Source organism: Cibotium barometz, chromosome 31 (assembly GCF_041138505.1).
Source record: "Cibotium barometz isolate CiBa-2024 chromosome 31, ASM4113850v1, whole genome shotgun sequence".
NCBI classification, from domain to species: Eukaryota; Viridiplantae; Streptophyta; class Polypodiopsida; order Cyatheales; family Cibotiaceae; genus Cibotium; species Cibotium barometz.
In genome coordinates this window covers 48,024,020-48,048,778 of record NC_141076.1, presented here as the reverse complement: position 1 = coordinate 48,048,778, position 24,759 = coordinate 48,024,020, and positions in this window count along the sequence as shown.

Here is a 24,759-nt window from a genome sequence, read left to right as displayed (position 1 = left end):
GATGCTGGAGATCACTTTGATGTCACACTCTATCAGACAGCTGTTGGTTGCCTCATTTATGTATGCATTACGAGGCCGGACATTCAGTTTGCAGTCTCACAGGTGAGCAGGTTTATGCATAGCCCAGGGTCTCAGCATTGGAAGGCAGTTAAACGCATCTTTTGCTACTTGAGTGGCACCATACATCTTGGGTTATTTTATCCCAAGGGGGGATCGTTGCCGCCAGATTTACATGCTTTTTCAGACTCAGATTGGGCACAAGAGTGTCCACAAGTGGTTTTTGTTTCATGCTCGGTAGCTCATGCATATCTTGGTTGAGCAAGAAAAGACACAATCCCCCTTTGTGCTATTGGGAGCTCTTCTTTGTGTCTTGAGAGAGATTGAGAGAGAGCATTCTAGCATTTGTGCCTCTTCTATGCTTGTATGATTCATGCTTGTGTGGGAGAGTGAGAGAGAGTGATTGCCTTATGCGACAGTGTGAGCAACTCTACGGTGACAGCGTGGAGGTGGAGTGGAGGTGGAGCTTGGAGGCCTCAAGGGACTCAAGTTCAAAACATTGGTAAGTGCCCTATGACAGGTGTGTTCTATTGCTCATCCTTTAGGTGAATGCATCGAAGGTGTAATAGCCCATAACATTTTTGGCGCCGCTGTCGAGGAAACACCTTTGTTTCTTCCTTCCTCTTGGAGTTTTAGCTCCCATTGCATAAGATTCATGATTGCCTTTGCAATCTGGTAGTAGTGCATTGTGTAGGAAATGAATGGATAAGATTTGTGTGGAAGTAAAAAATCATGTGAAATTGGTTGTGTTTGTTGTGTATATGTGTCGTGGAGTGGTCTTGGAATAGAGCTTCACTGTTTTTTCTAGTTAATTTTGATATTTGCATCATTGGGAAGCATCAACGTGAATGAGCAGGTTGGTGTTCTGTTTTTCTTCCAAAAATTCATAAAAATCTAAAAAATAAGGAGCCATTGACTGTGCCTCAAACTTGTATTCCACTCCTTAAATGTGGCACATCCATTTTGGGTTCATTTTGGGAACTGTCGAATAAGTATTTTGCACCCAAAATCATAATAGTTGACATGGGAAGTTCCCACATGAAATTGCAGGAAAATGCTCACACTGTGAACCGTTTTCTGTAACTTCACGCCGTGAATCGCTCCCGACATCAGTGCCACGATTAACACCACAATTCATGGGATTACCTTGCCCAAAATAGGTAACCTTATCCTGACACCTATGATGCCATGAGATCTGACAAAATCAAGAATCGTGAAACTATAAAAAATTGTTCATGACGTGAACCATTTCAAAACTCTTCATGGTGTGAACCATTTTAGAAACTTTCACGGCATGTACCATTTTTGTTCACGACGTGAACCCATTATTTTTCACGACGTGAAACCTTATTTTTTCATGACGTGAACTTTTTCCTGCAATCTCACGCCTTAATCAAATCCAACTCATGAGCTTGGTATAATCAGGTTAAGGCTAAGGAAGTCTTGAAAAGATTGACACCCATAATAACAAGGTAACGAGGAGTTCTGATTCCAAGAACAAAAAAGTTTAAACACGTGAAAGTGCAAAAAATCGTTCACGATGTGAACTGTTCTCTGCAATCTAACGGCCTTAGAAATAGATCGACAGAATCTGATCAAAACTTATTGGGACATCAAAGTAGCTTATCAAATCATGCATATATGCACTTGAGATCTGGAAAGCTCATCAGAGGATCTTACACCTGATGATAGTGTATCAAATGACCCAGGATCTTTCTATCAAAAAAGTGTGTGTCCAGGTCACTGAATAAGCAGTCACTTGAGTGTCTTAAGTGAAAAGATGCCGGGGGGAAGAGAGCTTGAGCTCTTGCAAGCACACACACACTCACAAAACCCTAATAGAGAGCACACAAGGTGAGAGGCTGAAAATCTTATTCTTCTTTACTCAACACTCAACACACCATCATATGAAAGGTACTCAACACACCATCATATGAAAGGTACTCAACCAAATACATACAAGGGTTCTCTATAGTGTGAACCCAACTAAATGAGCTGGCGCTATAACTATGCCAGTCTCTAGAATGGCTGTCACACAGCCTGTCATCCCACTGGCCGCATATCACCCAAGATCTCACCAACCATGCCAGTGGTATAAGTGTGGGGCCTATCCCCCAGGCGGGTCATCAGTGTCCACCGCCTCACTAGATGAGCTCGATATCTCAACATTAAGGAACCTGACCACCATTGAAATCAGTAGTGAAGAGTCCATGGAGAAGAAGGGATGTGGTACTCTGGGGGTTGGAAGAGGAGAAACCACCCTCCCCAACCAAATCTAGTGGTATCATTGATATTGCCCATGGATTTTTTGGTCTCCAAATGGGTCCATCAACCAGCGCTGGACTTTGTCCAAGGCAAGAAGTGCCCATCCAAACGTCAAATTCAAGGCTGTCGAGCACTAGCTGGGACATGGAAAGTGCAGCCAAGATGGGTCAAGTATTCTTCCCCACACCTTAGAAGTAGAGTTAGATCTAAAAAGGATTAAGGTGGAACGAGAGCTACGAGAGTTGAGCTTAAGGAAACAAGAGCTCGATACTCGAAGGGTGAGAGCTGAACAAAGGAGATGGGAGGTTCAAACCTACTCCAATCACGGGGTAAGGATCTGGAGATAGTCATGGAAAGAAGTGAGGGGAGAAAATCCAAACTTAGAACCCATAAATGAAGAGCCTAGAGCTGAGGAAGGGTTTGTAACCCTAGAAGAAGAGGATAATCTAGCACGAGCAGCAGGTGAAGTGGAGGACCATTTGTACACCAAAAAAGATATTGAGCAGATGATCAATCATCCTACGTTTACAGGACATGGAACTTTTAATTTTGCAAAGGCGTGTAGAGGCAGCCATGAGGAGCCACTCCAAGGTGCAGTGCCAGGACCATCCCATGGATTGGAGATACCTACAAGAGCCAACAAACACAGGAAGAGGATGAGGTCTAGGTAGGGGGGAGAAATTCATAGACCAAGGGTGGATCCAACCATTAACTTTAATGCAGCCACAAGGACGAATCTGTTAAATATGGCTACAAAGATGGGGTCGAGGAATGGTCCGGGAACCAGACACTGCTCTAGAATCCCAACCCTCCCAGATGAAGCCACACATCATTTCCAAACTTGTCCAAAAATTCTCTGGGGACGGAGATCTTATCCAACATGTAGAGATTTTTGAATCCACATGCGAAACTTGCGGGCCTTTCACAGTGATATGACAATGATTCATGCTTTCTCACTGACCCTAGAAGGGAAAGCGAATCAGTGGTTTTGAACCCTCAAACCCGAGGATAAGGTTAACTTTGCATGACTCAAGAATGTGCCTAGCTTTTCCAGAAGTGGTGGCAGATGGAGCCCTGTTGTGGCGGCACAATTGCACAATATCAAACAAAAGGAAATAGAGTCAATGAGAGACTGTGTCTTGACTTAAGCACTTAAATTCAAGGTGCAAACTACAGGAGAGGTTTGTTGAAATATACAAGTGAATAGGGTGTGTGTGGGAACAAGCTCTTGGATAGAGGCTATAAAAGAGGAGATGTAATTGTGAAAGAACCTGTGAAAAGGTGAGAAGAATCTACTGGGAGAGAATAATGGGTAACATGAGGGAATTTAGGAGTGTGGAGATATTCTGGGAGATATTCAGGGAAAAGAGAAGAGATGAAGAGAATCAGGCAAGAGGTGGAGATATTCTGGGAGTGAATCATGGAGAAATCAATGGGATTTGATGCTTGATGTAAACTCTATAAATTGAGGCATAGCCCTAATGAGAATTTGCTGGTTTTTGAGTATCCATGCCTACATTAATCTATTTGCTAATTATTCACTAATTACGTCTTAATCATTTGCTAATCACTTTGTTAATGATGTTGATTCTAGTGTTTGATCCACCATAGCTCATCATTTAGCTCAAATTTCAACATGGTATCAGAGCCATGCCTAGAATCAATTAGGTTTATGAGCCTATTAGTTAATTAATTAGGATTAGTAGATAATTAGCAAAAGAATCAATTTTTAGTGAGTTTTTCACCTTCCCCTTCACCCCACCCAGCCAGTGGAGGATCTCTAGCACCTTGCACACTCACAATTAGGGCACAAGCTTCTAGCATATCATAGCTTACATCTTTGGCTAGAAGCCCATCAAAAAAAACGTAGCAAACCGCCGGCGCTATCAAGAGAAATCGACGATTTGGCCAGCTCTGATTTTTCTGAGTAAATTGCAGATCTCCACTTCATCAGATCAAATCTTTCTAATTTCTCTTAGCCCAAGGGGTAATCAAGCATGCTCTACAAGTTAGTGAAGACAGAATACAATTTCATCAAGTCTACAGTGAGATCCAAGCTCTTCATCAAATCTGCAGGTGACTTTGGTAAAACAGAGATTAAGCTTTCATTATTTGGTCAAATCTTGTGTTTCTTGGCTTAATCCTCTACTAGACTCATTGCTATTGATGCCTTTGAAAGCATTTGAGCTCATTTGAAGTGGAAGGCACCAGATCTGGGCTCCCTGCATACTCTTTTTTTGCACACAAACCAGAGCATTAATTTACTAATCAGTGGATTAATCAGTACTAATCACTGTATTTTGGTACAATTGAGGGTTCAAATTAACCATTAGGTATCTGATACAGATCCCTAAAGCTTCAGATTGCAAATCGGAGTTGGTTTGATACTCCAACCATCCCGTACAAATTGGTTACCCTTAATTTAATGTAATTTTTGGTGATTTTATGCTGATAAAATTGTTGTAATCATCTATTAAACACCAGATTGAGTTGTAAAAGGGTAGACACTGCCCTTGAATCTTGAATTTGGATCAAGAGGTAAGACCCCCTTCACATCACCATGAGTTCAGCACAGGAAATAGCCAAATTTAATGGGGAACAGTTTTATACATGGCAGACAAAAACCATGTATTTGCTGATGAGGAAAAATCTGTGGGGATTAGTTGAAGGGAGAGATGAATGCCCAGAGAGAGGAGAAAATGAGTGGAAGAGTAGGAATGAAAAAGCATTGGGACTTATTGCACTCAGTTTAAATGATGAAATCATTCATCACATCACAGGGATACAGTGGGCAAAAGATGCATAGGATGAACTCAATAAATTATTTGGTACACAAGCAAAAAATTCCAAGATAAATCTATTAATACAATTCTACAAATTGGACATGAAGGAAAGTGAACCTTTAATCACACACTTGAACAAATATAAAAGCATTAAGCAACAGCTGGCAGAAGCTATTGGCAAAAAGGTAGAAGATGATGAAGCATTAGCTGTACTTTTGAAGAGTGTGGACAAAGGAGATTATGAAAACATTGTAGCAACACTAAAGAATGTACCTGAATTGAAGATACATGAGATAGAAGCAGCTCTACTGGAGCAAGAGAGCAGAGGCAAAGAGAAGAAAGGGCTCAACTTAACAGCAGGAGAAGAAAAAGCATTCTTCACCCTAGGAGGATTCTCTCAAGGACGAGGACGAGGAAGAGGCAGAGTAGGAGGGAGGACCTTCACTTGCCACAAATGTGGAAAGCCAGGACACATGGCGAGAGACTGCTACAGCAAACCCAGTGAAGAAGGAACGACATCGGCAAACTTCATGGAGGCTCCAAAGGAAGTGGAGTCGGATCATCTTTTTTGAGAGAGAGAGAGAGAGAGAGAGACCCCACAACCCAATGTAACCTGCCCCAATAAAGTAAAACCACCTCTGAGCCACCGATGATGTAGGCCACGTGGTAGATGTATGTGTGAGCACTTTAGTCAAGGTCGCGGGCACTTATAGTAGCCTTGGACACATAGAGAGAGAGAGAGAGTGTCAAGGACTATGGAGTTTAGGGACTTGAGGCACTGGTCGCGGGCTATCAAGTAAGAGGGAAACTTGATACAGGGTCCAGGTGTGCTAGGATTATTCACTTGAGGGGAGGTATTGAAATATACAAGTGAATAGGGTGTGTGTGGGAACAAGCTCTTGGATAGAGGCTGTAAAAGAGGAGATGTAATTGTGAAAGAACCTGTGAAAAGGTGAGAAGAATCTACTGGGAGAGAATAATGGGTGGCATGAGGGAATTTAGGAGTGTGGAGATATTCTGGGAGATATTCAGGGAAAAGAGAAGAGGTGGAGAGAATCAAGCAAGAGGTGGAGATATTCTGGGAGTGAATCATGGAGAAATCAATGGGATTTGATGCTTGATGTAAACTCTATAAATTGAGGCATAGCCCTAATGAGAATTTGCTGGTTTTTGAGTATCCATGCCTACATTAATCTATTTGCTAATTATTCACTAATTACGTCTTAATCATTTGCTAATCACTTTGTTAATGATGTTGATTCTAGTGTTTGATCCACCATAGCTCATCATTTAGCTCAAATTTCAACAAGGTTAACTGCTGAGACGATCAGTTGTTACCTTGCTTTCGGAGAGGGGTTAGAGACCACAAGATGCATGATTATCTGGTATTAGCCTGATCAGCCACTCTAGATGCATGTTGCAAACTGGAATTGAATATGAAGATAATATGCTAGAATTCCTGCAACGTCAGAATATCTTCAGCAACAATGACTTCACGTGTTTCGAGTCACCAAGAGATTGGAACTTGGAGCAAGCAAGTCGGAAACATGACTGTAGACAGGCTCAGTAACACAATACACTAGAGAAATTGAAGGTAAAGGAGAGGAGAGAAACATCTGGGCATGGGCATAACCATCTTTACCCCCGTAGGGAATTGGTGTGGTGCTTTATGTGCAGATTGAATCACACTACCACCAAATGTCCGCAATTAAGAGCAAGGCCATTACTCTATTGTGCACACTATGTAAATTAGGGAATCATGACACTTCAATGTGTAGATATCCAAGGTTCCAAACTGTTGCACGGCTGCCAGCACCTAGAGCTCCATTGGCTTTACCAATACCACGTGGACAAATCACTACAGCTGCAAGACAACCCAACTCTTCCTATTTACGTAGGGGGATGTTCTAGGTAAAGAACACTTCACCTCTACCACCACAACCACCACAGGCTAAAATCAACCAAGTATTGATTGAAGAGCCATCTGAAGATATTGATATGGTGTGTGAAATGGAACTTAGCAAAGAGTACTATGAAGAAGCTATGGAGGTCACACCAGAATTCTATGTCCTACAGAATAACACGCCAGTACCTATGTTTCAAACCACGGTACAGTGGAAGGGCAAGGATATGAACTCAAAAATGAGGAGAGAACCGCTACAATGTTTTGGCTACTACGGAGGGTCGCATCGAATTGTTGAGTGCCCAAACAAGAACGTGGTTTATACGCACCTACCCCAACAAGTGACTGCTTCGCCCAATGACATGCTAGTACTTACTAAATGTGGTATTGATCATTTGATCAAGGATTGTCCATATCGCGCAAGTGGTTCGGCTTCCACTTTTAATCAGGCCACCATCTGAACCATTAGTGTATAGCCTAGAAATATCACATCACTTAATGTCCTGACACGAGTCCAAGCCTAATTGGGATACAAGGGGAAGAACCGAGCAGATGCGACTATTTCCATAACTCGCCGCCAAGATGGATCCGAAGAAGATACGATCGACACCGGTGGATCCACCCAATTGAGAGAAGATTGGGATCAAAGGATCAACCGCAAAGGGCCGGACCTAGAGGAGTAAAGGGAGCGACCACATCAACTTCTAAAGGAGTCGGTGAGTATCCCAACGTCGATGAGGAGATAAGAAAGCTTGAAGACGCTAGGGCCTTAGTAGAAGAATGTCAACGGCTTCATGAAGCCAAGCTAAGGGCTAACCAGGTCAGGGATACAATGTATCCACGAAACAAGCCAACAAGGTAAAGGGATTTGGACGTACCTACTCCAATTCCAGAAGAGACAGAAGAGGGATCTCGAGCAAACACACTGTACAGAATGTTTGAGGAAAATGCACTGGGTGAGTCTATCCATTCTTTCCCTATGGATGAATATGAGACACACACCTAGGGAGAATCACCAAAGATCCTAGAGACATAAGAAGTCTCGTGGCTGTATTGTCCATGCATGTACAAATGCCATTGGGACAACTGTTACGCAATTCACCAACCCTATGGATAGACATAAAGGAATGGGTAGAAGGTGGATTAAATCTAGCCGATACTATAGAGGAGGTTCTGCCACCTCTGGCAGAAAGAACCCTAAGACACATAAGCAAAACCCGAGTCGTTAAGATACGAGTTAATCAACTAGGACGTTATTACAAAAGTGACAACAGAAATGCTACAATCTCGATTCATCATGGCGGGTACCAGGCACTGGCTATCCTAGATGGTGGAACGAGAGTTAGCATCATCACAAAACGTTGCTGGGAAAACTGGGAAAAACCTGATCTAAAAAGGGCAAATCTAATCGTTAAAATGGATGACGGAACATCTTCAAGGCCCATTGGACTTTTGGTTGGAGAATGTGAAACTCAAACTCTTTACGTTTTGCTACCATCATACATTTGTGGTAATGGACTTCCTACGCCAACCCTGACTCATATGACATAATATTGGGGAGACCCTTCATGAGGGAATCCAAATTGGTGCATGATTGGGCATTAGATCACGTGTATGTGCAGAGGGATTCACAAATTTTAAAGATAGATCTGAGAACATAGAAAGCACACTCCATGGAAGGACAATTGTTCAGTAATGATTCGGTCACAGGTAATGGAGCGGACCGCATCTGTACAAATATGCCAAACCACGGTGGAAAATTCCAAGGGAGAAGAGGAAACGAAAATGTACGCATCACTTCCTCCTACGGACTTCAGTGAAAATTGGATGCATGTGCTAGCTACCATAGATGTGATGCAACCTAGGGGGACCCAGTATGTGAAATCTGGAACTATCCCTACGACCTCTGTTTGTATGGTTAATTATCAAACCATTGATGAAGAATCAGAAGAGGAGACCTCTAGCATAGAAGAGACCATAACACAAGGCCGTACCAGCGCTCAATGCCTATGAAGATGGCGAAAATAGAAACGATATATTGCTCGACGAAATGCCCTATTACGAAGAAAACCCACGGATACCCAGTGGTGGTGGCTGAGATACCTTGAGGCCACTAAGGTACACGATGAGTTTTCCAAGGATTGGGGTGAGGAATTGAGTAAGATATCATTGGAAGGAAAACACCTGTGGATAGTCACCCTTCAACAGCCCCACCAGCAGCAACACCTAAGCTTACAAAATCTGGGTGTAAGGTCACCCCCTTCCTAAATAGGGGAAACCTTTAAGATAGTCTACTAAGTCTAACTTAGGGTAGTTTCCTATTCATCGCCACCTTGACCATGTAAGATACAAGGATACGATTAGTAGGCATGACCTAATTCTATCTTGCAGGGGGAGCGTGGTCTTTTTAAAGGGTTTCGAAAATCAAACCACTCATAGAGTGATCGACTTTAATTTGGGCAACCTCTATTCTTAACTTATAGAAACAACCTTTTTTTCCTTATTTGTGCAAGGAACAGCCGTTGACCTGGTCCTCTAGACTAGGGCTACCCATGGATTTATTTATCTAACGTAGTACTCTAATTAATTTATTGGAAAGTTACTCGACTAATTGGGTCCACCCATCCATAGGATAATGCCGTTAGGGTGTCCCATCCTCCCACTTTCCACCCAACTCACGCGTCAATTTATTTTCTAATTAATCCTACCACACTGTTTGACATAAACAAACAAGTTCCTTAGTTAAAAGCCTTACACATGGCTTGTTTAAATAGTCTTTATCAATAATACACAATGTTTACAAGCAAATTATTAAAAAATAGGTACAATGTCCAAAATTATTCATAGCCAAATCCAGGCTCTTTACAATGTTCAAAATCATTCATAGCCAAATCCAGGCTCTTTACTTTATTCTGCGATGATCTAGAATTCGGCCTTCCAACCTCTACGGACTGGGCAATCCCTACGGGACCATACACCTCATCGTCATCAGTAGCTAATGAGGACTCGAGCGGACCTGTCGCCCTCTCAGGCTCCATCGCTTTGATCCTCCCTCTCCTCAGAGGGATGTCTATGCGCTAAGGAGGGCTTATTCACCGCACTAGCCTAGGCCCGCAGAACTAGGCAGCATCACAATATTCGCCTCCATTGGTGGCGAAATCTTATTTTCCCAACGGTATGAGGGATACCTTGGGTCAACTTCGGGCCTCGCTAACATCGGCGCCCGGTTACACAAGCACGAAAACGGGGTTAGCGTCGAGGCAGGAGAAGATATATACCTGTACTTCTTAACTCAATCAAGATAACACTTTACAAACAGAATTCTAGAACATGATAGATTTTATCACTAAATAATAATTTCAGCAAATTTTGGTATAAAGAAGAATAGCATCTCTTTCTTAATGTCTTTAAAGTTAACATTAAAGATTAATAATAAATAAAAACCTTCTTTTAAATGATGACCAAGCTAACCTGGTGATTATTTCTTTCTGGGGCTCCCAAGGGGAGAGATGGGGCGGTATCTAGAGGAGCAACTTCTCAAGACTCGTTGATGTGCGTAGCTCTCGGGGGTGATATTTTGGCACTTTCGTGAAGGATTCATTCTGCCTGCCTTCTTGTAGACCACAATGCCATGAATCCAATGCTTCAGTGTCAGATCACAATTTGGAGCTCGTTTGCTCAAGATATGGGCAAAAAACCCCTAGGCGTGAATCACCTCCAAGAGACTAAAATCCCTTACTAAAGTCATTGCTAATTGGGGGGGGGAAGGTGTCCTTAAACTGGATTTGCAAGGAGATGGCTACAACTAGAGGGAGAGGAGGAGGAGTCCTCCCCTTAGGTCTATTCACACGTGGGAGAGGGGGAGCAACTAAGGACACTCTAGCCTCAAGGGTGGGAGGAGGCAAGAAATATCATGCAAAGGCCTTACCTGGAGATGGACAAAAATGGCTTGCTAGAAGGCTGTCGGGTACAGTACAACGCTTCAGTACTGCGCAGGGAGCTGGGTGCAGACGCTGGCAGAATGACAAGTACGAGTACAGTAGTGTGATGGGGTTTCTCGACCATGAGGTACTGGTTTTACGGTGAAAGTACACCGACCTGTGGTCTGCGTGTGCTTGGGGAAAGGAGTGGTGCCTGTGTGTGGACAAAAGCTATGGTCCGCATGTACCTTCCGGGTCAGAGGCAGCATGGGCGTCCACGTGGCAGTCTATGTGGACTATACACTAGGGCGGTCAGGGTATTTGGTCCTTGTGCGGGTGCTTGAGTGTGTGTACGATATCTTTTTGGGGCGCTGGCCTTAATATGCGTGCCCAGAGCGCCCGGCGGTGCAAAAAACTTTTTTTTTGGCAAAAATGTCCGGGGTATCTCCCTGGTCGTAGGGGTACTGACCGTTTGTCAATCGGACACCCGCTCGTGTATTTATTAAGGTTTAAGTTTGTTGTAGTTTAATTGAAAATAACTAAAAATTTACGTATAGGCTCGATCCAGTGTCTGTTTTGAATGATGTAAAATCCTATATTAGGGTAGAATCGTTGGCAGATTTTGAATTTGGACTCAGAATTCTAAGATTCTAAGTGGAAATAGCTCGTTTATTAAAATTATTAATTTTTTTACATCATAAAAGACCATAAATTCATGGGCATGTTGTATTATTGAAGATGGGCATGGGCATGTAGTATTATTGAAGATGGGCATGTTCCATCCTTCCCCCCTTAAAGAAATCGAGATGTCCTCATCTTGTTAATGAATTTAGGATAATCCTTTAAGAGTGTCGCTTCATCTTCCCAAGTTGTATCTTCTTCACGGTAATCTTTCCACTGTACTAGATGTTCTACAAGAGTTTTATCAGAGTTGTCTTTCTCTAGAATCTATGATCCTACTAGGTTGTAACTCAAGGACTCCCTGAGTTGGATTTACAACTTGTTTATCATCAAGAATATGATCTAGACTAGGTACGTAAAGTTTTAATAAACTTAGATGAAATACATTATGGACCTTGATATGGGTTGGGAGTTGGAGCTTATAGGCACTTTTACCCAAACACTTATAACTGTATATAGGGCCCACAATACCTTGGGCTGAGTTTTTTATATTTTGCAAGTGACAGAGAACTATGCTTGGTTCACACTCCTAGAAGAACTTTGTCTTCTTCCTTGAAGATCCTTTTAGATCTCCTTGTGTCAACATAATGTTTTTACCGATCTTGAGCAGCTTTAATATCTTTTTGGATCGCCTTGGTCTATTACTCCATCTCTTCGAGCATTTTTTTGGATGCCTCAACTCTTATGGTTGGATCAGAGAAATTTAGAGGAGATAAACATTCTTGTCCATAGAGCGCTTTGAATGGAGACATTCCTATGCTCTGATGATAAGATGTATTATAAGCGAATTCTACAAGAGGAAGGCATTCAATCCATCTTCTTGGTTCCCATCCACATATGCCCTAAGAATGTCTTCAATTACTTGGTTGACTCTCTTAGTCTAGCCATCGGTCTCTGGATGATAAGTTGTGCTAAAGCAAAGCTGAGTTCCTAAGGCCTGAAATAAGGACTGCTAAAACTTTGAAGTGAAATCAGAATCCCGATCACTAACTATCATCTTTGGAAGACCATGGAGCTTGAAGACCTCTTTGACAAATAACCAACCAACATCAGAAGCTTTGAATGAAGGTTTTCTTTGCTGGTATAAGATGAGCTACTTTGGTAAGCAAGTCTACCACCACACTAATATATGGAATCATATCCTCCTTGTACAGTGGAGAGACTTGTGACAAAATCCATGCTTATGCATTCCCATTTCATTTAGAGGACATCCAAGGGTTGAAGCTTCCCAGGCATCTTGACTCTTTCAGCTTTGATCCTTTGACATGAGAGACATTGCTTTAAGTATCGAAGGACATCATTTTTCAAGCCTGCCCAATGATAGCTCCTCCTTACAACATTCAATGTTTTTGCATAGCCTGTATGCCTTGCCAGCACAGCGGGGCTATTATGAGCTTCATGGAGGATTAGCCTCTTTAGATCTAGATTCTTAGGAATACATAGCCTTTGATTGAAGTAAAGACTCCCATCATGGATAAAGTACCCTTTGATTAGAATTTTCTCTTTCTCTGAAGTTTCTCCTTCTTCTACTAATTCACCATCCTCTAGTAATCAGGATCATGAGATGAGACTTCTTTGACCTTGTCCAGTATGGGATCATTTGGCATCAAAATTGGACCTTGGTGTTCTACTACCGCCGCATGGATTGTGGCACGTTCTTCTTCAGCTATCTCCAGAGTTGGTTCTTCGCTTATAGCACATGCAGTGCGAGCAACTATTCCGCCGCCTTTGCCACGTCCACCACCCCTTGCACCTTCATATGGATGGGGGTTTCACGGCCTTGATTTGATCTACCGCTTTGAGGTAGAGATGATACTAGCTTGGGACAGTTGACCTTGAAGTGTCCCAACTCATTGCATTTGAAACAAAGAGGGGCCTCTCTAGAAGAAGTAGCATATGAGTGGGGAACAAAAGAATTGGCTTGCTGCCCTCAATTGTAGTAGGGAGCATTTTGTTGGGGCTTCTCGTAAGTTTGATCTTTAGGGTTTGCTTCGGGGTAAGATCTCTTCTTAGGCTTGGCTTTACTAGACTTTAGTTCTTTCACAAGAGGCTTTGCTCGTATAAGAGTATCTTGCAATGTACTTGGTCTCATTGCTTCAATGCAGGAATCCAAGGGTTCATTCAATCCTTGGCAGAAACGAGTCACTTGCTGAGAATTCATCATGGCTGGGGCATACTTCTAAAGAGTGATGAATTTAGAATATTACTCTTTTCCAAAGTTAAGCTGAACCGTTTGTTGAGACTAAAAAATTCATTCATCTTGATGGATTCATGAGAAGGTGGGAGATATCATTCCTTCACAGCCTTCTTGATATCCTCCCAGGTTTGGGAGTGTTCAGTGACTCCTTTTTCAGGGCACCATTGTTTCCACTAGAGCTTAGCATCCCCAGTAAGTCAAAATCGTGCAAACATGGACTAGTTTGCCGCTCTAGTACTGGCAGCTGAGAAATAATCATGCATTGCTTCTTTGATCCAAACTTCAGCATCCTTCTCAATCTTTGAACCTTCCCCCTTAAAGGAGGGAGGTTGCATTTGCTTGAGTAGGAGCTTCTTCTCCTGGACATCCGTATATAACGCATTGGAGAGTGGAGGTTGATTGTCCTGGTCATTCATCATCGATTAAATTTTACGATTATTACAAGACTCATACTTTACATTATGCTCATGCCTTTAGAAGTAAAACTTTTGAAATCATTTTATTTCTCAAATATTTATAAGGACAAGTTTTATTACTACAAAGGTTTGAGACTAATATAATTAGTCTTATTTATTGAAAAGAAAAATCCTAGGCTCAACTAGACATGAGACTGGAGCGGTCCACATAGGTGAAATATGGGGGTTCCGTCGTAGTCTAAGACACGAAACACTAACAGTAAGGGTGGTAGACTCTGGATTGGGCTGTGTCCCAAAATGGCTACCTTGTCGGTGGGTAAGACCTGCATTACTTGGTCATATACCCACCAGTGGTCCTGAGGTATGTGATTCCCATCTATGGTTATAGAACTGTTAGGCCTGGGAGTACCCACCAACATGAACCAAAATAAACGAACCATCTTCAATTTTTTGATCCAATGAATCCGCTTTAAATCGGTGGTGATGTTCCCAGTTCGATCTACTCTAATGAAAAAATACCTTGGCCCACGATTCCAAAGGTGATCTCTACCCCACCCTCTTTGGATACGAGAGGTATGAGGGAGGGACAATCTCTCAAGTATCTGCACCATAGTATCATGGAATTCAAAATTTGGAGAGAGACATACCGTCTAGAAGATGCACTGAAAGACTAAGAATCTTGAGTAGGCATCACCCTCTTCCTACAATCATTCAATCACCAATTCAAATTATTCTAGTAAGTTAATTCATAAATCAGCATTAGGTAAAGCATATGTTCCAAAACAATCTCTATTAACAAGTCCTAGGAACTAAGATCGGCTCTGATACCACTTGTAAGGTCCCGCGCTTCCTAAATAGGGGAAACCTTTAAGATAGTCTACTAAGTCTAACTTAGGGTAGTTTCCTAATCATCGACACCTTGACCATGTAAGATACAAGGATACGATTAGTAGGTATGACCTAGTTCTATCTCGCAAGGGGAGCGTGGTCTTTTTAAAGGGTTTCTAAAATCAAACCACTCATAGAGTGATCAACTTTAATTCGGGCAACCTCTATTCTTGACTTCTAGAAACAACACTTTTTTCTTATCTATGCAAGGCACAGCCATTGACCTAGTCCTCTAAAGTAGGGTTGCCCAGGGATTAATTTATCTAATGTAGCACTCTAATTAATTTACTGGAAAGTTACCCGACTAATCGGGTCCACCCATCCGTCCATCCATAGGATGTTGTCGTCGTAGGGCATACCCGACTAATCGGGTCCACCCATCCGTCCATCCATAGGATGTTGTCGTCGTAGGGCATCCCATCCTTCCACTTTCCACCCAACCCACTCATCAATTTATTTTCTATTTAATCCTACCACATTGTTTGACATCAATAAACAAGTTTCTTAATTAAAAGCCTTACACATGGTTCGTTTAAACAGTCTTTATCAATAATACACAATGTTTACAAACAACGTATTAAAAAATAGGTACAATGTTTAAAATTATTCATGGCCAAATCCAGGCTCTTTACTTTATTCTGCCCCACGATGATCTAGAATTCGGCCTTCCAGCCTCAACGGACTGGGAAATCCCTACTATGGAACCATACACCTCATCGTCGGCAAGCTGGTGAGGACTCGAGCCGGGCCTGTTGCCCTTTTAGGCTCCATCGCTTGATCCTCCCACTCCTCAGAGGGATGTCTACGTGATAGGGAGGGCTTATTCATAGCACTAGCTTGGGCCCGCATAACTAGGCGCATAACTAGGCAGCATCGCAATATTCACCTCCGTTAGCAAAATCTTACTCTCCCAACAGTATGAGGGATACCTTGGGTCGAATCCAGGCCTCACTTGTCGCCGCCTGGCTACACAAGCACGAAAACGGGGTTAGCGTCGAGGCGGGAGAAGAATATACCTATACTTCTTAACTCAATCAAGATAACACTTTACAAACAGAATTCTAGAAAATGACAGATTTCATCACTTTCCTTGAGAAAAACAACAATTTCACTGAATATTGATATAAAGAAGAATAGCATCTCTTTCTTAATGTCTTTAAAGTTAACATTAAAGATTAATAATAAATAAAAATCTTCTTTTAAACAATGACCAAGCTAACCTGGTCATTATTTCTTTGTGGGGCTCCCAAGGGGAGAGATGGGGCGGTATCTAGAGTAACTTCTCAAGACTCATTGATGTGTGCGGCTCTCGAGCGGGCTATATTTTGGCACTTTTGTGAAGAAGTCATTTTTCTTGCCTTTTTGTAGACCGCAATGCCACAAATCCAACACTTCAGATGGATCACAATTTGGAGCTCATTTGCTCAAGCTAGGCAAAAAAACCCCTAGGCGTGAATCACCTCCAAGGGACTAAAATCCCTTACTAAATGGAGCGTACTAAATGGAGCGAGGAGATATCTGATTATCTAGCTCATGGTTTTCCACCGAAAACACCCTTGAACAAAGAAAAAAGGCCACGGCTTATCAAGCTTACTGCACCTTATCAATTAATTACGGGGGAGAACTATATAAGTTAGGTAAAGACAATGTTCTATGAAGATGTATGAGAGAAGATGAGTTCATACGATATTGGATGAAGCCCATTCAGGGATAGCAGGGAGGCATTTTGCAGGGAAAATCACAGCTCGCAAGGTACTTCAATGGTGGCCCACATTGTTCAGAGATGCCATAGAATTTGTCAAAAGGTACAAAGAATGTCAACATTTTGCTATCCCACAACAAAGGGACAAGATGCCGCTCATCCCTATTATTGTAAGACACCCTTTGAAAAATGGGGAGTAGATTTTGTTAGACCTATTAGCCCAGTGATGACACATCCATCACAAGTCTGATATGTGATCATGGCCACCACGGACTATTTCACCAAATGGGTAGGCCAGAGCCTCAAAGCGAACTGATGCACGAATAACAGCAAAATTCTTATATGAGCAAATTATCTCAAGGTTCAGCTACCCATTAGAATTAGTTAGTGATCACAGCTCACATTTTATTAATGAGGTGATTGATCATTTACTTTGTTGGATTCTTAGTGGTACATTGGAAATCATCACCTTATTATCCACAGGCTAATGGTCAAGAAGAGAGTACAAATAAAATTTTGTGTACTATCTTGACAAAAGCCTTGGAAGCAAGTTGAACGGATTGGGAACATAAGTTGACAACGGCCCTATAGGCATACCAAACATCATATAACGTAGCGATGGGATGCACTCCCTTCTATATAGCTGATGGTGTTGAGGCAGTAATGCCTATGGAATACCTAGTTCCAAGCTTAAGGATTGCAGTGCAAGAACGTCTGACAGAGAATGCATTAGCTGAAAGGCTAATCGATTTAGAGAAGCTTGATGAGACCAGGCTAATAGAATCGCATGGACTCATGGTCAAGAAACTACGCAGGAAGCATTGGTTCGACAACAATTTGAAACAAAAAGAACTGGAAATGTGGGACCTTATCCTCATGTATGGTGTAGGAAGCACCCAAAAAAAAGAAACTCAAATACAGAGGCTTGGGACCCTTCTGAGTGTCTGACATCACACCTTAGGGGTCAGTTAGAATTGAGACAATTGACGGCATACAGATGGAGGGTTATGTTAATTGGAAGCAAACTCAAAAAATATTTTGAACCACTGACCCAAGAGATGCTCTTGCAAGAACATCTCTTAAAACAACAAAAACATCTCGCAAAGGAAAAAATCCATCAAGCTCAAGAAGAGGCTAAGGCAATGGAGGCCAAAGCTAAACAATTACTCCAAAAGAGAATGTTACACATCAACATGGCTTCCTTGACTCTCTCGAACGAAGAGGAACTGAACATTGAGCCAACATGACTCAAGGTGGAACTCACTACAGTTGAAAGCCATGCAACGAGCATTGCACTAATAGATACGGGATCAAGTAATAACTTGATCTCATATAAGACATGGGTAGCCTTAGATAGACCACACCTTGAACCCACTGATGCACAAGTATGCAGTGTGCACTTGATATCTACAAAAGCTGAGGGATTTTTAAGTGTTAACATTTCCATCAGAAATAATTCCTTGTTTGGGAAAGTAAGTTTTTATCATGCCTGCAAGTTCCGTGGAAGAGGAAATGATCCTAGGATGATCTTGGATTTGCGCCAGAAAATGTAATATCCAATGGGAGAAGAGGACATCGCTGTTGAGTGAGGGCAAAAAGGTCATGTTCATACCCTTATATGGAGCCTGACAAACACAGGGAAATAGATCATGATTGAGGAGAGAACGACACCGAGCACACAGTAATATCAACTCATAAAATAGAACAAGCATCAGTCCCACAAACCCTACATAAACAAGACCCAAAGTCACGGGGTACACAAAAATGGGTGCTCAAGGTTCAACTCAAAAACCAACCCCACAAGAAGGAGAAGAAGGATAATATGGACACAGTAAGAAAGATTCACAAAGGAGCCAAAAATCAGACTTGGCCTTCACAAACAAGTTGGCTGTACTCCAGACATACCAACATCCCACAAGGCCTTCATAAGAAATGGGTCCAAAAGGATTTACTCTACGAGCGCAAGGATACTACCAAGGCAATACGACAGTGTGGGTACCCAAACCCCGCTTAGTGGCCACCATCACAAACTATTCCGGTAATGAAGGAAATGGTAGTAAAGGCATGCAGTACCAACACCCAACTAAAACCAATGCTAAAACTGCACAAACATTGGTATGGAGGAGGAAGACAACTCAACACGATAGGTTGAGGATTGCCAAAGCAATGTCAGTAAACCACTTCAATCAAGGAGCTTGACAAATACCCTAAAAGAAACAAAGAAGTTTAACCAAGGGACACGGATAAAAGCCCCCACCCACAGGACCAAGTAACAACATTGTTCAGTTCGGTGTGGAAGGAAGAATCAAAAACTCCCACAAAAAGCTAAAACGCTTGCAATAATACCTACCCAGAAGTGCCAAGGTGTCACCTTGGTTTTCATGGCAATAAAAGATGAAGGTATCCATTTGTTTCCCAATGGATACAAGGTAAACTGGGTATTATTCAATAATTTAATGCATGTTTGAATGACTGAGCATGAAGAAAAAAATAAAAGGTATCAATCTTACACATTCATGATCCAAAAAAGTTCACGTCGTGAGCCAATCTTAAAAAGTTCATACCGTAAACTGGTTCAAAATAGTTCACGCCGTGAATTGGTTTAAAACAGTTCACGTTATAAACTGGTTCAAAAAAGTTCACGCCAAGAAACAGTCACTTCTCATCACGAGCCAATCGCAAGACACCATGTGGCTTTCTTTTTAAGGCAGCCGCCCAGTCCGACGGTTGCGCTATAAATTCAAAAATTCTTTCCTTTTTCATCATTTCGCATCGTGTGTTCCATCCCAAAGCGCCTTGAGCTCTCGCTTCGATCATGCATCGCCTTTCCTTGTTCTTCTAGCCCTAATCGACATTCACCGATTAAGGTGGGAGCTTGGACCATTTCTCATTTTCTTTTCTTATTATTTTTTTCTTTTTTTTGATTTTTTCTATGATCAATCAATATCATGCTCTTTAACATCATGTGCATTAGTATCGTCCAAATTCTGTGTTTTTCCTAAAAATTCCCTTGCAGTATCATCACCTGCACACATTAAATCTTTTGATAAACTAAAACATAAAAACGTTAACATCATAAAAACTTGCAGTTTCACGAAATTGCCACGAAACTATAGTTTCACAAAACAACAAAAACCTGCAACTTGACGCTTCCCTGTAGTTTCACGGAACTTGTAGTTCTCATGCAACCTATAATTCTCACGAGATTTTGTCTCACAGAACTCTATTTCACGAGACTAACTCTCATAGGATTCCGTATAATGGAACTCCCTTTCATGACACTAACTCTCACGAGATTCCGTCTCACGGAGCTCCCTTTCACGACACTAACTCTCACGGGATTCCGTCTCATGGAACTCCCTTTTACAAAACTAACTCTCACGAGATTCCGTCTCACGGAACTCCCTTTTACGTAACCACATCTCACGTGACAAACTCTCACGGAACTCCCTTTCATGAGACTAACTCTCACGGGATTCTGTCTCACAGAACTCCCTTTCATGGCTTTAACTTTCACGTAACAACATCTCACGAGATTCTGTCTCACGAAACTCCCTCTCACGTAACCACTGCTCATGTGACAAACTCCCTCTCACGTAACCACTTCTCATGTGACAAACTCCCTCTCACGTAACCACATCTCATGTGACAAACTCCCTCTCACGTAACCACATCTCATGTGACAAACTCTCACGGAACTCCCTTTCATGAGACTAACTCTCACGTAACCACATCTCATGTGACAAACTCTCACGGAACTCCCTTTCATGAGACTAACTCTCACGGGATTCTGTCGTCTCACGGAACTCCCTTTCACGGCTTTAACTTTCACGTAACAACATCTCACGTGATTTCGTTTCACTGAACTCCCTTTCATCAGGGACGTAACCACATTTTACGTAATAACTCCTCATGACCTGCAGGTTCACGGGACTACCAAGATCTTGCACCTTCACGCCACAACATTCACCTGTTCAATTAACACACCCCATATGCCCAGAGCGCCTCCAAATCTTGGAAGAGGCAGAGGTCAAAGAAAAGCTAGAGAAAGTGGGCCTAGGAAGAATGGTGCAGATCCTCCCAAGGAGGAGCAGACACACGGAGCTCTATGCAGAATATATCAAGACTTATGACAAAGCCACCAAGCGTGGCACTGTCTCATGAAGGCCGATGGCATAAGAGAGCAGCTCTTAATCATAGAAGAACTCATCCATGACGCTTTGCAGCTGCCACCAGTAGTCAAAGTCCACACCCATGCCTTTGACAAAATGCCTTTGGACGCTATGCTGAAGAAGAGTTCGTATAACTCCAATGGGACAGAGTATGAGAATATCCAGGATGAGGTCATGGAGAAAGCCTGTAGAGCTATGTCACTGATAATGCAGGTGAAGCCAGTGGACCATTTTACAATAGGGTCCCATCATTGAACAGGATTGCTAAAGTGCATGAAGAAAAGGAAGAGGACTGGGCGTATTACATCCATAGAGAAATGGAAAACTATCTCAAGGCTCACAAGTCCAAAATATGCAACCCATACATGCTGACCCAAGTCCTCAATCATGTGGCAAAAAGGCCTCTCCCAGAGCCAAAACCAAAGGAAGCTACAGCTAGCATTACTGCCAAAGCAACCAGCACTGACATCTGAAGAAATGCAAGAGGGCTAAGCTGTACTAGTGGAAACACAAGCCATTATGAAGGAGATAAAGAAAGGGAGGAAGAAGAAGACATAAATAAAAATGAGGGGCATCATCCCGGACGTAGCTGCAAAATCACAAAGACTAGAGGCTGAGCTGGCATAGGAAATAAGATCATACCAAGAAGCATTGACAATGCAAGAAGCCACAATTATCCATGCCACTCAAGAGAAAACACAGCAAGTTACTCCCCCCACTTAAAGATTCAGCCTTGGCAGACACACCTGCAGAGATAGAACCAGAACGAGCAACATCAATTTTAGTGCCAGCTGAGGAATTGCAAGGCATTGTGAGAGAGCAATGGCCCTAGTGCATGATCTAGCAACCCATACAGATACATGCAAAATACCAAGAAGTGAAGAGCCATAAAGCTCAAGAAAAAGACAGTGTCTAGAGGATGAAGAAAGACTACCCCAGCTTTCCTTCCTACGCAGAATGTTGATTATGAATTGTTCATGCAGGACACTATGGAAAGGTTGGATGAGCTATTAAAACTACCACATGCTGAACTCGAAGAAGGCGAAAGCACAAGTGCACCATGGGAGTAGGAGCAAAACGTATGGCGTTGTCACCTCCTCATAACACACATGCTCCATGATTGTAATGCTGCCCTTTGGAAGCATGTTAAAACGAGTCAAACACACGTGTGGACTTTAAAGGACCACTTGGTAGCAACAAAGGCCATGGATTGGGATGTCATAATGAAAAGTTTGAAGGCCACTGAGGAGCAAGAGACCAAATACAAGGCACTAGAAAGCAATAATGTGGTCGTTAGCCAAACCATTGTTCATAGAATCAAAGAAAATACGGACCTTAGGCAAAGTTGGAACAAGCTAAAGAGCAACTCCAGAAGGAGGTCACCCACAACCACAAGCTCACACCCCTTCATGCCCAGCAAGTACAAGAACTCCAGCACAAATCCATGGCCAAAGAAGAGGAGCTGCAAAACAACAGATCCAACAGTTATCCTCAAATCTAAAAGAAGCAGAAGACAAAGCCACTCACTTACATCAAGAGAGAGAACAATAAAACAAGGCACATACAGAGAAAGTGAGAGCACTTGACGACACCATCAGTGCCAATCAAGTCGAGATGCAAAGGATGGTATTAGCACACCAAGAGGCAATGGCACAAATCATCACGCAGCAGTTATAAGACAGTCAAAGGCTGGCTACCCCGAAAGGCTCCAGAGAATCACAGAAGCTCAAGAAAGCAAAGCTACAGCAAGGCGTGAAGCAACTCGGCGATTTGAGGAGTTGGATGTTGCAAGGATGGCCCGTGAAACTGCAATATCAAACCTCCTCAGCAACAATGACTCTTGTCTACAAGAATTGGCGATACAAAACCAAAGTCAACGGTTGGAGCCTACAGATGACATGCGCCTACTCCTTGAGCGCGCCTCCTCAAACTCTTACTATGTTTTGTCTACACTAACCCTCTCCTTACTTCAATACGATATAAATATGTCTGAGGACCTAGGCCTAGGTGAACTAACCCTCATTAAGCAAAATACTGAATGCAATGATGACCCCACAATTATAATGGGAATTTTATGGGGGGATATAGTATTAACTAATCCACAAGATATCTTCTTTTATCCATTACATCCTATTGTGTTAAACCTTTGTAGTTGGTGTCGAGTACCCCAAAAATCTAAAATTTTGGACAACAATGTCAAAAAATTAGACATGTTTGTTCTAAATGACATTCCTGAGACACCGGCCAACTTACGAGGTGGTAGCACACAGCTATCAGTGGATTATAAGCCATGGGTGGCTCGAAGTTTACAATACTCACCAACATCTAAACTTATGTGAGTCTACCTTATATCATCCTTTTGGAATTCTAAAACTATACTCTAATATCTACAAACACTTAGAATCCATGTTAACCAATGTACTCTACAATTTTGATGCCACCCATATTGAATATCCTACCACCATAAATCCTGAGGATATCCCTGACCTTCAAGAGTTTATGAAATCTCACAAGCCCCTAGCCACCCACCCCTAGCACAAGTCATGGTCAGAATGAGGCCTCGTCTTCATCTTCAATTTCCACTTACCCCGTATATTCTAATGTTGCTAGGTAAACTCCTTAATCCCTATCCTAATGCCCTACCTGCTAACACATCTCAGGCGCCGATTGCATATTCTCTACTTTCACTCCTCCCAGCAGCAGCAGATAGACTTTCCCACTAACCCTCTCACCCCTGAGGAGATACTGGCACCTCAGCCGTCTCCCCAACGACAACCTTAGGAGGTACGCTATCCTATTCCCCAGGACAATATTGAAGCTTTCATTAATGATACAAATTTGGAGTCATTGTTTTGGTGCAAAATATGAGGGTTTCATTCACGCTGGCAATCCTCTGTTAAAGCCCAAGCTGATGTTCAAAGTGCTAATGCAAGTAACACCCTTTGAACCAACTCAAAGGATTCTACCAAAATCCTACTCTGAGGTCACACCAACAAAACAACCTTAAGTGCCATACCCTCTACGAGCACCTTTCCCAGATTTAGAAGAACTACTTCCCTTGGTTGGAGAGGGTACATTGTGGTCTAATGTGGCACGGCACACGAAATTGGCCAATCCCCAATTGGCCGACCTGCTGGAGATTAGAATTGTCACTTTCATGAGATCAGTTATTTCTTTCACCTGGTGGAGAAAGGCTCACCTCGTACACACAAGAGGCGGCTATGCCACAATTGTCACACAGCTGAGGCACAACCCAAACTAGAGGATTTTGGAATACAACCAGACTGGCAGAAAGAATACTTAACAATTCTAGAGTACAGCCAAGTCTATATGTCCGCGCCACCAACTCAGCGGGTTAACCCATTGTACATGCCTCTTAAGAGAAGATGGACTCCACTGGAGTTTCAGGAGGAGGCCAAGCAGCGCGACTCCCATGTCTATTACAATTTCTCGGTCTTCATGCCAGCAACCTTTACAGATATACGGGAGCAAAGGAAACAGATGCTCACTTGGATACATGCATGGTGCTCAATAGTGGCAAGTGTTCGATTTTTGAGATTACTCGTGGTCCTTATTGATCAACCCAAAGAGCCCTATGATGGCTATGAAGCTGAGCAACTGCAGTTTGACATGAATCAAGGCCCATCATGATGCTGTATTACCATCGTCTAAGGAGTCTTTCGGCTTACATGCATGTCACGTTCGAAGACATGGTGGACACAGGGTTCTACCGCTCACACTCATCAAATGCATAGTTGTTTTGCTGCCATTTCCC